Below are 12,544 nucleotides of genomic sequence, written 5' to 3'. Positions count from 1 at the left end.
ATCAGATACGGAGCCAAAAACCTAATTCCACCGCCACAACCTTCTGTACCCACGAGATCCCATCTTGGGGCCTGTTCCGGAGCTCCGCCGGAGGGGGCATCAATCACGAAGGGCTTCTACATCAACACCATAGCCTCTCCGATGAAGTGTGAGTAGTTTACCTCAGACCTTCGGGTCCATAGTTATTAGCTAGATGGATTCTTCTCTCTTTTTGGATCTCAATACAATGTTCTCCCCCTCTCTCGTGGAGATCTATTCGATGTAATCTTCTTTTGCGGTGTGTTCATTGAGACCGTTCAATTGTGGGTTTATGATCAAGTTTATCTATGAACAATATTTGAATCTTCTGAATTCTTTTATGTATGATTGGTTATCTTTGCAAGTCTCTTCGAATTATCAGTTTGGTTTGGCCTACTAGATTGATCTTTCTTGCAATGGGAGAAGTGCTTAGTTTTGGGTTCAATCTTGCGGTGTCCTTTCCCAGTGACAGTAGGGGCAACAAGGCACGTATTGTATTGTTGCCATCGAGGATAACAAGATGGGGTTTTTATCATATTGCATGAATTTATCCCTCTACATCATGTCATCTTGCTTAAGGCGTTACTCTGTTCTTATGAACTTAATACTCTAGATGCATGCTGGATAGCGGTCGATGTGTGGAGTAATAGTAGTAGATGCAGGCAGGAGTCGGTCTACTTGTCTCGGACGTGATGCCTATATACATGATCATACCTAGATATTCTCATAACTATGCTCAGTTCTGTCAATTGCTCAACAGTAATTTGTTCACCCACTGTAAAATACTTATGCTCTTGAGAGAAGCCACTAGTGAAACCTATGGCCCTCGGGTCTATCTTCATCATATTAATCTTCCAACACTTAGTTGTTTCCGTTGCTTTTTACTTTGCTTTTATTTTACTTTGCATCTTTATCATAAAAATACCAAAAAAATTATCCTATCATATCTATCAGATCTCACTCTCGTAAGTGACCGTGTAGGGATTGACAACCCCTTATCGCGTTGGTTGCGAGGATTTATTTGTTTTGTGTAGGTGCGAGGGACTCGCGCGTAGCCTCCTACTGGATTGATACCTTGGTTCTCAAAAACTGAGGGAAATACTTACGCTGCTTTGCTGCATCACCCTTTCCTCTTCAAGGGAAAACCAACACAGTGCTCAAGAGGTAGCATTGGGCAATTGATAGAACTTCAAATAATTATGACGATATCCAGGCAATGATCATTACATAGGCATCACGTCCAAGATTAGTAGACTGACTCTTGCCTGCATCTACTACTACTACTACTACTCCACACATCGACCGCTATCCAGCATGCATCTAGTGTATTAAGTTCATGGAAAAACGGAGTAATACAATACAAACGATGACATAATGTAGACAAGATCCGTTTATCTATAGCGGCAGATATAGATCCCATCTTTTTATCCTTAGTAGCAAGGATACATACGTGTTGGTTCCCTTTCTGTCACTCGGATCAAGCACCGGAAGATAGAACCTACTACCGGGCACCTCTTCTCATTGCAAGATAAATAGATCAAGTTGGCCAAACAAAACCCAAATATCGGAGAAGAAATACGAGGCTATAAGAGATCACGCATATAAGAGATCAAAGAAACTCAGATAACTTTCATGGATATAAAAAGATATGACTGATCATAAACTCGAAGTTCATCAGATCCCAACAAACACACTGCAAAAGAGTTACATCATATGGATCTCCAAGAGACCATTGTATTGAGAATTCAGCGAGAGAGAAAGCCATCTAGCTACTAACTACGGACCCGAAGGTCTACAAAGAACTACTCACACAACATCGGAGAGGCACCAATTGAAGTGGTGAACCCCTCCGTGATGGTGTCTAGATTGGATTTGGTGGTTCTGGACTCTGCGGCAGCTGGATGAATATTTCGTCGACGCTTCTAGGGTTCTGGGATTTTGGGTATTTATAGAGCAAAGAGGCGGTCCGGGGGCACCCGAGGTGGGCACAACCCACCAAGGTGTGCATGGGCCTCCTGGCGTGCCCTGGTGGGTTGTCCCCTCCTCGGGACTCCCCCAGGTGCAACCAGGGCCCAACTTCTTCCTTTTGGCCCACAAAAAATCATCGTGGAGTTTCGTGGCATTTGGACTTCATCTGATATTGATTTTCTGCGATGTAAAAAACATGGAAAAAACAACAACTGGCACTTGGCACTATGTCAATAGGTTAGTACCAAAAAATGACAATAAAATGATTATAAAACATCCAATATTGATAATAAAACAGCATGGAACAATCAAAAAATATAGATACGTTGGAGACGTATCAGCATCCCCAAGCTTAACTCCTACTCGTCCTCGAGTAGGTAAGTGATAAAAACAAAAAATTTGATGTGGAGTGCTGTTCATCATGTCATAACATATTCTTTTCTTTATAGCATGGACATTTGGACTTTTATCTGATTCAAAGCAATAGTCCAGTTTTGACATAATAATTTAGATACTCAAGCATATCAACAAGCAACCATGTCTTTCAGAATATCAACGCTAAAATAAGTTATCCCTAGCCCATTATGCTCAAACATTGATCCATTCATGTAACACACTCGAATATTAGCTATACCCAATACTTAAGCACGATCATATGGCCTCCTAGTTGGTGATTTTTATTAGAGGAGATGGAGACTCAAAATAAAAATAAAAATTTCATAAAGTAAAAGAAAGGCCCTTCACAAAGGGAAGTAGGGATTTGTAGAGGTGCCAGAGCTCAAAGCGAAAAAATTAGAGATAAAAACATTTTGGGAGGTGTATCCATCCCACCAACGAAAATGATTCAGAGTTTCGAACACTTTCCATGCTAGTTCGAGGTCAGGTGTTACAGACTTCTAGAAGAGAGCACTGAATACCAAGTCAAGGTGGATACAACAGAGAATGCAGATATCTAAAGGTCGGCGGTTCCCAAACATAAAATAAAGTTTATTCCTTTTTCCACCATTCTTTCTCTTTCCATGGCTAGCCGTATCCACGGTTGCCCTCCATATCAACACTTTCCAAGGAATTTATTATTTGACAACATAAAGTAAATTCATTTTTGCATTTCAGGACTGGGAATCCCTAAAACCTTTGCCTTACTCTCGTGCAATGACAAGTGAATAAACACTCATCGTGAGAATAACACATCCAACATGGAAAATATTAGGGACCCGTTACCGTTCCGCGAGCGAAACAAACACACAAAAGAGAAGTTTATTTTGAAAATTAGAGATGGCACATGCAAATTTTCTTAGAGCGGCAAAAGAATACCGCATATAGGTAGATATAGTGGACTCATCTGGCAAAATTGGTTTAAAGGATTTTGGATGCACAAGTGGAGGTCATACTTGGTGCAAAATGAAGGCTAGCAAAAGATAGAGAAGCGACCAACCAAGAAACAAATAATCTCATAAGCAAGCATTAAGCATAATTAACACCGAATAATGCACCATAAGTAGGATATAATTTCATTGCATGATTATTGACTTTTGTGCATGCATAGGGAATTGTCAGCGTTCTGGAAATGGGGGTCCCCAGACATGCCTGCCCGCGGCCCATGGCGTGGCTCTGCGGGCAGGCCCGTACGGCCCATCTTCATCAACAAGGCATACAAGACCCTCGCGAGGGGCCAAGCCTCGCGAGGCGGACGACACAAGACCTCCTCGGGAGCATCCGCACCAGGTTGGCTCGCGAGGGGCGGAGAGATCAAGGCAGGGCAAACCTCGCGAGGTTCTCATGATGTGAGCCATGACGATCGAGACCTGGCGGGTGCCAGGCGGGCATCAGCGCACAGTGTCCTTGTTTCCTCTTTGGTGCTAAGGAGGCAAGCGCAGGCGCGGAGTACCGAGGCGTCAAGCAAAGGTTTCCATATCAGTGCAACAAGACCAAGACCAGCAGGACGGCAAGGTGGAGGTCACCATGGAGCCCAAGGCGGCGTCACCACCAGAGCCTTGTCAGGATAAGCTGTACTAGCTGTCCCCTTTCAAATTGGCCGTTGTGGGATCCCTTCCCGCTCAATATTTGGGAAGAGGACCGGGGCCCCTATAAATAGGACTAGTCACCACCATAGGAGGCAACTCATCAGGAGGCAACTCATCAGGAGGCAATTCATGAGGGGACAACTTAGTAGGAGGCATCTGATCTTTAGCCGATCCTTAGCCACACACCAAGCACAAGAACACCTCAACCTTAGGTGGCTGTTCTTCCCCTTGTAACTGTTCATCCATAGCCCAAGAGGCAATCCACCACCACCACACTAGAGTAGGGTATTACACCACAACGGTGGCCCAAACCGGTATAAATCTTGTGTCCCTTGTGTTGCGAGTTCGTCGAGTTAGTCCTTGAGATCTTAGCGAAGCTAGGACGTGGGTCGGTAGGGGGAGATCTTCATGCGCACCCCATTGTTTGAACCTTGAGGGTTTTGCCGGAACCCGTGATCCGGCATTTGGCGCGCCAGGTAGGGGGGCGCCGAAGCTTCCCTTCCGTCGCCCCGCGTCCCGTTGCTTCATCGTCTCCATGGCGGACGCACGCCGCGCTCGCGTTGAGCGCCGGGCTGCCCTCGCCACCCGCGTTGCTCAGACGGCTCGCGTCGGCGGGCCACCCCGTCGTTCTCCGACGCCTGCCGCCAACGCCGCCACCGGCCTGGCGGGGAACGAGTAGCAAGCCTCCTCGTTGCACCCCTCGGTGCGGCAGGACGGCCGCACCGCCACTCCGTCGCTGACTCCCGCTGGTTCGTTGTCTCACGCTCGTCGCGCTCCCACGGACGCGCGGGCCGTGCTCCTCATGGCACACGAGCTCCTGCGATACCACCCCGTTGACAACCTCTATGAGGACTGGCTCGACCGCATCGCCGAGCTTGTCAGCGCCGCAGGGGGCTCCCCTGCGCAGTCCCTCTCGCTGCCTCGCCCTCCGCCAACGACGGGCAACGTAGCTCACGGAGCACCTCCACCACCTCTACACCAAGACGGCGCCCTGGCGCCAAGGTGCGCGGCTCCACGGCGCTACCCACCGCGTCCGGCGCCCGCGGGTGAAGAAAGAAGCTGTCAAGAAGTCCCTCGACCACAAGAGAACGCTCCACCACTCCCCGCACCGCCACGCCAGGACCGCTTGCTGCGGCAGGCCCCGTGCCGCTTGCCGTGGCGGCGCGCGGGCGCCATGACCAAGCCCCACCTCCAAGACGGGCCCTGGTGACCATGGCCGGCTGCCGCGCCTTCACCCCCGAGCTGCGTAGCGTCGCCTGGCCGGGCAAGTAAAAGCCGGATCTGCCTCCTCGCTACGATGGCACCCCCGACCCCACGGAGTTCCTGCAACTCTACGAGCTGAGCATCGAGGCGGCCAACGGCGACGAGAAAGTCATGGCGAACTGGTTCCCCATGGCTCTCAAGGATGGTGCCCGCTCTTGGCTCCTGAACCTGCCTCCAGGCTCGATCTCCTCCTGGAACGAGATGCTCGACCCTTTCGTTGCCAACTTCCAGGGCACTCGCGACTGCCCACCGGCTGCGGGTGACCTATGCTGCGTCAAGCAACAACCAGGAGAGACCCTCCAGAAGTACATCCAGTGCTTCAACAACGTTCGCCTCAAGATTCCCAAGGTGACGGACGAGGCCATCATCTCCGCGTTCTCTGATGGCGTCCGCGACGTCAAGATGAAGGAGGAGCTCGCCATCCACGAGGAGTTGTGCACGTCCCTGGAGCTGTTCAGCCACTACAAGAAATATGTTAACTAGTGACCTTCTGTCAGTGACCCTGGAAGAATTGGTCATAGATCTATGACCATTTCAGACCAATTGGTCAAAAGCTGTTCGGGGGGCTCCAAACCCTAAACTATAACGACCATTTTGGTCAGAAATGTCGTAATTTCCTTACACGAAATGGTCATAAAGCAGATAGCACTAGTCCGCTGCCTTATTTCTAGCTGATCATGACCAATATAGATGGTCATAACCTTGTAAATTGTGGTGGGTTGCTATGACTAGGAGCCACCTCATCAGTTTTGCCTATGTGTCATGTCCATGTGGCAGTTTTTGCCCTAGGTTGTGAAGCAACCTATATTTCTGTCATTCCCAAAATTCCCAAAAAAATCTCATAAATTCTTGGGATAATTAGATTTATGCCCCTAGTTGTGTCCCACTAGGGGCATAAATCTAATTATCCCTAAATTCTTTGGGTCATATCTTCGTCAAATATGTAAAAAACCTTCCTTGCCTAGTTAAAAAATAATTCAAAAATATTCGTTTTCCTATTCTGTTCAGAAAAACACTTTGTGAAGGAAGTACCACTTTGGCATGTCCAAATGGTATCCATTTTCTACAGTGCTTTCCTATGCCCAAATAACCATCCTCCACCAAATGCCAGCTCAATCCATTCATTATTTTGAGCCCAGCTTCAATATTCGTATTTATGTCCAGTGTGGTACTTTGCAAAGCAAGTACCACCTAGGCTCCTCCTTTTGAGCTGAAAATTTGTGAAGACGGTCTTCTTAGTAACTGATCATCCTCAGCCAAAACTCACGCCCATTAGCCATGTGGATTTCCCGTACCGCTAATCAAACACTTGGCTGCTTATTCATGTTTGAGCATCGATCGGTCTCCTCGTGAGAACTTATGTTGTGGTTTTCTTCCTAGCACCTACCTGGGGAGTGCCCAACCCACTAGACATGCCTAGGCCGCCCAGAACACATGGCAACAACACGGTCATGCGGTGACCACGCGGCGGGCATGCGAGTTTACGCGCTCTAGAGCTGGGGCCCTCGGCCACCGTCCAAACCTCGACGTATCGCCACCAAACCATGTATTTATGATTAAATAGGTACTTATGTAACTATAAATGATTTTTTTATAATAGTAAACTATGAGGCAGCTGCAGTTCAAATTTGACCCGCTTCCAACTGAATCGGCGGGAATTTGTCTTTTTCACGAGAGTTGGATCAAAACTTTTTACACCCAACCATTTTGTCAATTGTGCATTAAATATGGCCTAGTATTTTAGAAAATTGATTTGGTCCAATTTTGCAACAAATATATGGTAGTTCCTTCACAAAAAAACTCATTTCGGGCACTCGAAAAATGGAAAATGTATTTTCCGTGCAAAGAAAATGAAAACTCCCTTAGGCAACATTGTTTGGAATTCCAAGATGCACCCTTGTGCACAATATGAGATCATTTGAACAAACTATGCCAAGAATGTGGCCATAAGATTGATCATTTGGCTTGAAAGCCATGAATCTTCACGCATGATAGCTCATTTCTGAGAACACTTTTTAAAAATAATTGCCATATTACAAGTTTATTATTTTTCCTAGAAACATGGTCACATATAATGACACAATGCGAAGGTTTTCCATTTTTTGATTTTTTTTAAATTTTTTATGCCCGTTTCAAAATGCGGTCAAAACAGCGGGCTTGACCGTTCCTAGCTAGTGGTTGAATCTTGGATTTTTTTGGTGTTTCTCTGATTAAATAGATACTTATGTACCTAGAAATGATTTTTGGAAAAAAAATAAAGAGCAAACTACGAGGTAGCTACAGTTCAAATTTGACCCGCTTCGAGCTGAATCGGCGGGAATTTGTCTTTTTCACGAGAGGTGGATCAAAACTTTTTACACCCAACCATTTGGTCAATTGTGCATTAAATATGTCCTAGTATTTTAGAAAATTGATTTGGTACAATTTTGCAACAAATATATGGTAGTTCCTTCATGAAAAAACCTCATTTCAGGCACTCGAAAAAATGATTAAAAATAGATAGAAAATAAGAAATGCATAGAAAATGGTGCTCATCCATAAAATGTGGTATAACTTGAGTGAAAATTTGTGTGATGCCTTTTTGCAAAATAGTTTTGATAGCTACTTCACAAAATCCCTCTATTTTTAGTATTTGAAAACTATTTTAGATAACTGATTTTCTGAACCAATCAAACTCTTCCACGGATCGATGACATGGCGCCCATCCAGCCATCCATCCATACATATCTCCACATCCGTCCATCCATCTATCTACAGAAAAAAAGGAGATACCCCCTCCCCCCTCCCCCCGCAGCCCAAACCCTAGATCAGATCCCCATCGCACCCCTCCCTGCTCCCAATGTCCCCGCCGCCGCCGCCACCTCCTCCCCGTACCCGCCCCCTCCCGATCCAGTCCTCTCCCACCCACCGCCGACCTCGCCGTCCTCCTCACCCACCACCGCCGACCTCGTCTCTCCCTCCCCTCTCCGCATCTCCCGGCCACCTCTACGCCCGAGGAGATGGAGCGAGCGCCCGAGTGCGCCCATCCTCGCAGCCTCCTCCCACGATTCCCCGCGCCCGAGCCCCACGAGAGGAGCTCCTCCTGTGTTTTTGCACGCCGCCGCCGGCGACCACTAGCCACAGCTTGCCGGAGCCAGCAGACGAGTGCCACCCTTCTTCTCTGTTCTCTTCTTCCCGTGCTCTCTTTCTTCCTCCTTTCTCTCTCTCTCACATCTCGATTTCTCTCTCTGTCTCAAACAGTGCACTTCGCCGCCATGGACGCTCGCGTCCCCGACCTTGCAGCGCGCCACCCCGATGCAAAGTCCCTCCTTGCCGTTCTGGCGCCGCTGAGCCGAAGCCTCGCCCAAGTCCAAGCGCCGCCGACGTTTGCCTCCTCGCCATGGCCTCCCCTGCTTCGTCTGCTTTGCGGACAGAGCTCCGTCTCCGTCAACGTGTCCTCCCGCCGTCTCTGTTCGCTGTCGGGCTCAATCGACTCCAGCAGCACCCCCACGGTGTCGCTCCGCTCGGCACCCGAGGTATATCCCGGCTCCATCGATTTTAGGTCCGTGCTTGTTCCCGCGAGTTAAGATCGATCTTGAAATTCTTCTATCCAGCGTCTCTCCAGCTTGCAGTAGCAGCTCTCTTCTCCAGTGCGCCCACCAGCCAGGCCGTTCGCCTCCAGCTCTCCGCTCTGGCTCTGTATTGCGTTGTTCATTCAATCAGGGATCTATTCCAAGGTCTCGGGTCCGCCCTCTCCATGGAGAAAGGGGATATCTATTCATTTTGCTTAAGTGATTAATCAGTGAGCGTGCGTGCTGAATATGTTCTCCACTGTCAAGGATTTATTTATTGTCTTGTTAACTTCTAGCTACCTGCTGCTTGCGTTGCATTGCATTGCATTGTGTGTCAAGTGATTAATCAGCGTGCGTGCTGAATATGTTCTTCACTGTCTAGGATTTCTGCTGTGTTTTTTTACTTGTAATAAATACTGTTAAAGTAGCCAGCCACTAGGATCTGAAGCGCTCAAGACCTGTGACAGTTTTGCTTGATTTTCCTCTTCATACTAGCTAGTTTCTGAAAGGATCTTGATTCAAATACATTACAATCTGCTCATTCTTTTTATCCCCAAGCAGAGGCTCTAGTAATGAAATTGCTCTAGTAATGTAATAGGCGTGGGACTGTTCTGCAAACTAGCATGTGTAGTGCAACACATTATTCAGTCACCACTTCTTTCCTGCACATTAGTAGGGTAGCTGCATTATCTGTCTATTTCTCTTTCCTTTATGTAAATAGTTGACATGATGCCATATTGCAGTATTGCAAGTTAGGAGAAACAAGTTTCAAAAATTGATTTCTCCACCTGCTGCTTCCATTCTTATTAATCAGTGTGCCAATAATAGCATCTGTTTTGAGGCGACTCCATCCCGTTCGTGATAGTAATTTGTTTAAAACCGCAAGGCAGCTTTGCTTTCTGCAGTATCTCCTGCCTTGTTTTGTTCTGTCGACTGAGGCCTGAGGCAGAGCAAAGGCTTGCCGATTATTGCTTACAACGCCAAGTTGCAATTAGCTGGGATGTGTAGTGTGGCTAGCTTGTGTTGATTGGTTTTGAGATATAATTGGAAACTGATTGTGTGTCAGTACAACAAACGTGATGATTTTTTTGAATAGCAAAGATGCTGATGGAAGTGTCCTTCCATATGTGATTCTAATTTGCACTTCTCGGTTAGAGGCATCTCCAGTACGTGACACACTTTGGATGTGCAAACGAATATGTGCGTGTTTCACATATTACGTGAGAAATTTTTGTTAGTTCTCGGCCATTATAATTTGGATCCACAGCTTGTTTGCCTCGCTTTGCTAGGCTGTTTGGGAACGTATGTCATATATAGGCGTAGTTTTCTTTTTTTTTACAGGTACATGGCCGTGTAGGAATTGGACTCAACTCATTGCTTTGCATGGCAGTCTAGAAATCATATGGGGTATGGAGACATCAATACATGGTTACTTTTTAATAATATAATAGATTAGCTGTAAATGTGCCCCCCTTACCGAAGAAGATAAGAATCCATATGTGTTATGCAAAATTAACTTTGTCATCTTGTAAGCGCTCTAGGCAGTGTCTAGAGGGTGAAAAATATGAGAACAAAAAAGAATTACTGGATTAATTTACAACATCCATCCTTTACTTCGTTCATGTCATTGTTGTTTACCCCTGGGAGTATTTTTAACTTGAAAATCTCTGGTGAACTGCCATTTAGAGTACATTTGCTTGCTCTGTTAATTTTTTTGGGTTACTCCATCTTGCTCTGTTAAGTGAAATTAGATATGTGGAGTAGCAGCAGTAAGCTAGACCCTCCATCATGCTCTGTACATAGTCAAAGCTACTCCAAGTTAGCAGTAGTACTGTTAACTTCTCAATTTGCTTGGATTACATTTAAATTGTAGTACTCTAGTACTCCAGTAATTTTGCTTAAGAGTATTTAACAAGATTGAACTGTATTTGTGCGGAGTAATTTTTCTTGGAGTATTTAACGAGATTGAACAAGATTTAACTTTTCAACATTTAACAGTACTTTTCAGTAAGTGTTCTAAACATGCTTCTGAATATTTGCAGATTCTGAACATGCAAGCAAATATGCAGGAGTAAACAAGTTCTTGCAGTAGATATTGTAAGTATTTGTTCTGAACATGGTACTGTCACCGAAGATATTGCAAGTGGTCTGACAAGATTTTCTCAATTTGCAAGTTTAGTTACTTTTCCAGTTAATTAATTGGACATCTTGGAGTAGTTAGAAAATCATGAATTATTTGCAGAAATTCGTAGAAGTATTGTACTCCAGTGTGCATTACTTACATAAACTTGCTTGCAAGCTTATTTTCTGACTTTCATATTCTGAAACTGAAAAGCTTAGTTAAATTCTATTAAGTTTTAGTAATATTCAGTGGGGTGGAGTGTTTACTGTAAATTTTGAACATCACAGTAATTTCCCTTGCTGTTAACTGCTGTAGCATTAGGAGTAGTTTTACTGCAGTACTGCTTGAACTACTCCAAGCATTAGGAGTACTGTAAAGCGAGTAAATGGAGGGCGAGGAATTTTTACTGCAATGTAGGATTGCACAGGGAGTTGTTAGTAGTAGATGTTGATGATCATAGTCAGGAGATGGAGGGTGACACACAACCATGGAGAGGAGCAGCAGCTCAAGGTCCTTTCTCCTCCACGCCACCTCTGCCCCTCTCTCGTTTTGATTTGCTATGTTGGGTTCCAAGATTAGAAATATTTTTTGTTTCCATCTTTATCCATGTGCTATCATTAACTCTGAGAAAATGTTATGTTTTTGCTGATTAGTGGCAGTACATCTTTGCTTTACTATTCCTAGCAGCTGCAGTTCATCTACCATAAACATGTTGTGTACATTCTGAACCCCCAAACATGACACAAGTGATATGTATATGCAGCAGGGAATCGTCAACGTGTACAGTTTGTTTACTGGAATGTAACTTGTACAATTTTTACTTGAATATGTTCAGTTATGAAGTCGTGTAGTTGTTTTTTCTCATCAGTTCTAAATTGCAGTACTTTACTGAATTGTTGATGATGCTGAATGAATCTAGCTTGTTGGGTTCAGTCTCTTGTTTAGATGGAATAGCACCCCATCACCTGTGTTGTTGTTATTCACCCTATCCTTGCTGTTCTATTTTCTTCTTGGCAGATATTTTGAGTAAATTCAAGACGAAAGATGTTCAAAGAAGCTCCAAGACATTCTTATATAGCAAGTTATGTAATAATAGCTGGGTTATCTGGGAATTTAATGTATCTTCTCTCTGTTTGTGAATGAAATAGTAATTATGTATGTGAATTAATGTATCTTCTCTCTGTTTGTGAATTTCATGTATGTTTCAGAATTACAATTTCTGTTTCACATGAACTAGTAATTATGTATGTGATTTGAAAATGTGTGCAATGGAAACATGACTCGTGCGTCCCACTTATCAAAATAATTTGAGCACATTTGAAATTTCTGACGTGTGGGACCAGTGTATGATATTATGATATTTGGGACAAATGTAAAACTGTGGAAAATAAAATGGCAAAAAATAAAAGATCATACGCTGTAAAAGGTTGCATCTAGAAATAAAAAGGACGAATTGCTGGGCCAGCCCATGTAGCTAGCAAAAATTAATAGGAAAAATAAATATTATAAAGGCCGAATTAATGGGCTCGGCCCATATAAACACCGAATTGGACCAGGCTGATTCTTGTGCCACATCAGATTGCCACGTCGGATGCCTA

At 45.0% G+C, this 12,544-nt stretch overlaps 2 long non-coding RNA genes and 1 other non-coding gene across 3 annotated transcripts; all 3 read left to right on the top strand.

Annotated features, from left to right (window-relative positions):
• The first annotated feature begins 8,500 nt into the window (after positions 1 to 8,500).
• On the top strand, positions 8,501 to 9,365 carry LOC141026456 (uncharacterized). Its single transcript, XR_012188629.1, has 2 exons — positions 8,501 to 8,788; positions 8,867 to 9,365. It is a non-coding gene; the product is annotated as an uncharacterized lncRNA (long non-coding RNA).
• Positions 9,366 to 10,100: 735 nt separating this feature from the next.
• On the top strand, positions 10,101 to 10,979 carry LOC141026457 (uncharacterized). Its single transcript, XR_012188630.1, has 2 exons — positions 10,101 to 10,231; positions 10,867 to 10,979. It is a non-coding gene; the product is annotated as an uncharacterized lncRNA (long non-coding RNA).
• A 187-nt stretch (positions 10,980 to 11,166) lies between these two features.
• On the top strand, positions 11,167 to 12,221 carry LOC109763782 (uncharacterized). The gene is made up of 2 exons (XR_006667032.2): positions 11,167 to 11,456; positions 11,964 to 12,221. It is a non-coding gene; the product is annotated as an uncharacterized protein (transcript).
• The last annotated feature ends 323 nt before the right edge of the window (positions 12,222 to 12,544 follow it).

Source organism: Aegilops tauschii, chromosome 7 (genome assembly GCF_002575655.3).
Source record: "Aegilops tauschii subsp. strangulata cultivar AL8/78 chromosome 7, Aet v6.0, whole genome shotgun sequence".
Lineage (NCBI taxonomy): Eukaryota > Viridiplantae > Streptophyta > Magnoliopsida > Poales > Poaceae > Aegilops > Aegilops tauschii.
This window is presented reverse-complemented; position numbering and strand designations above follow the sequence as displayed.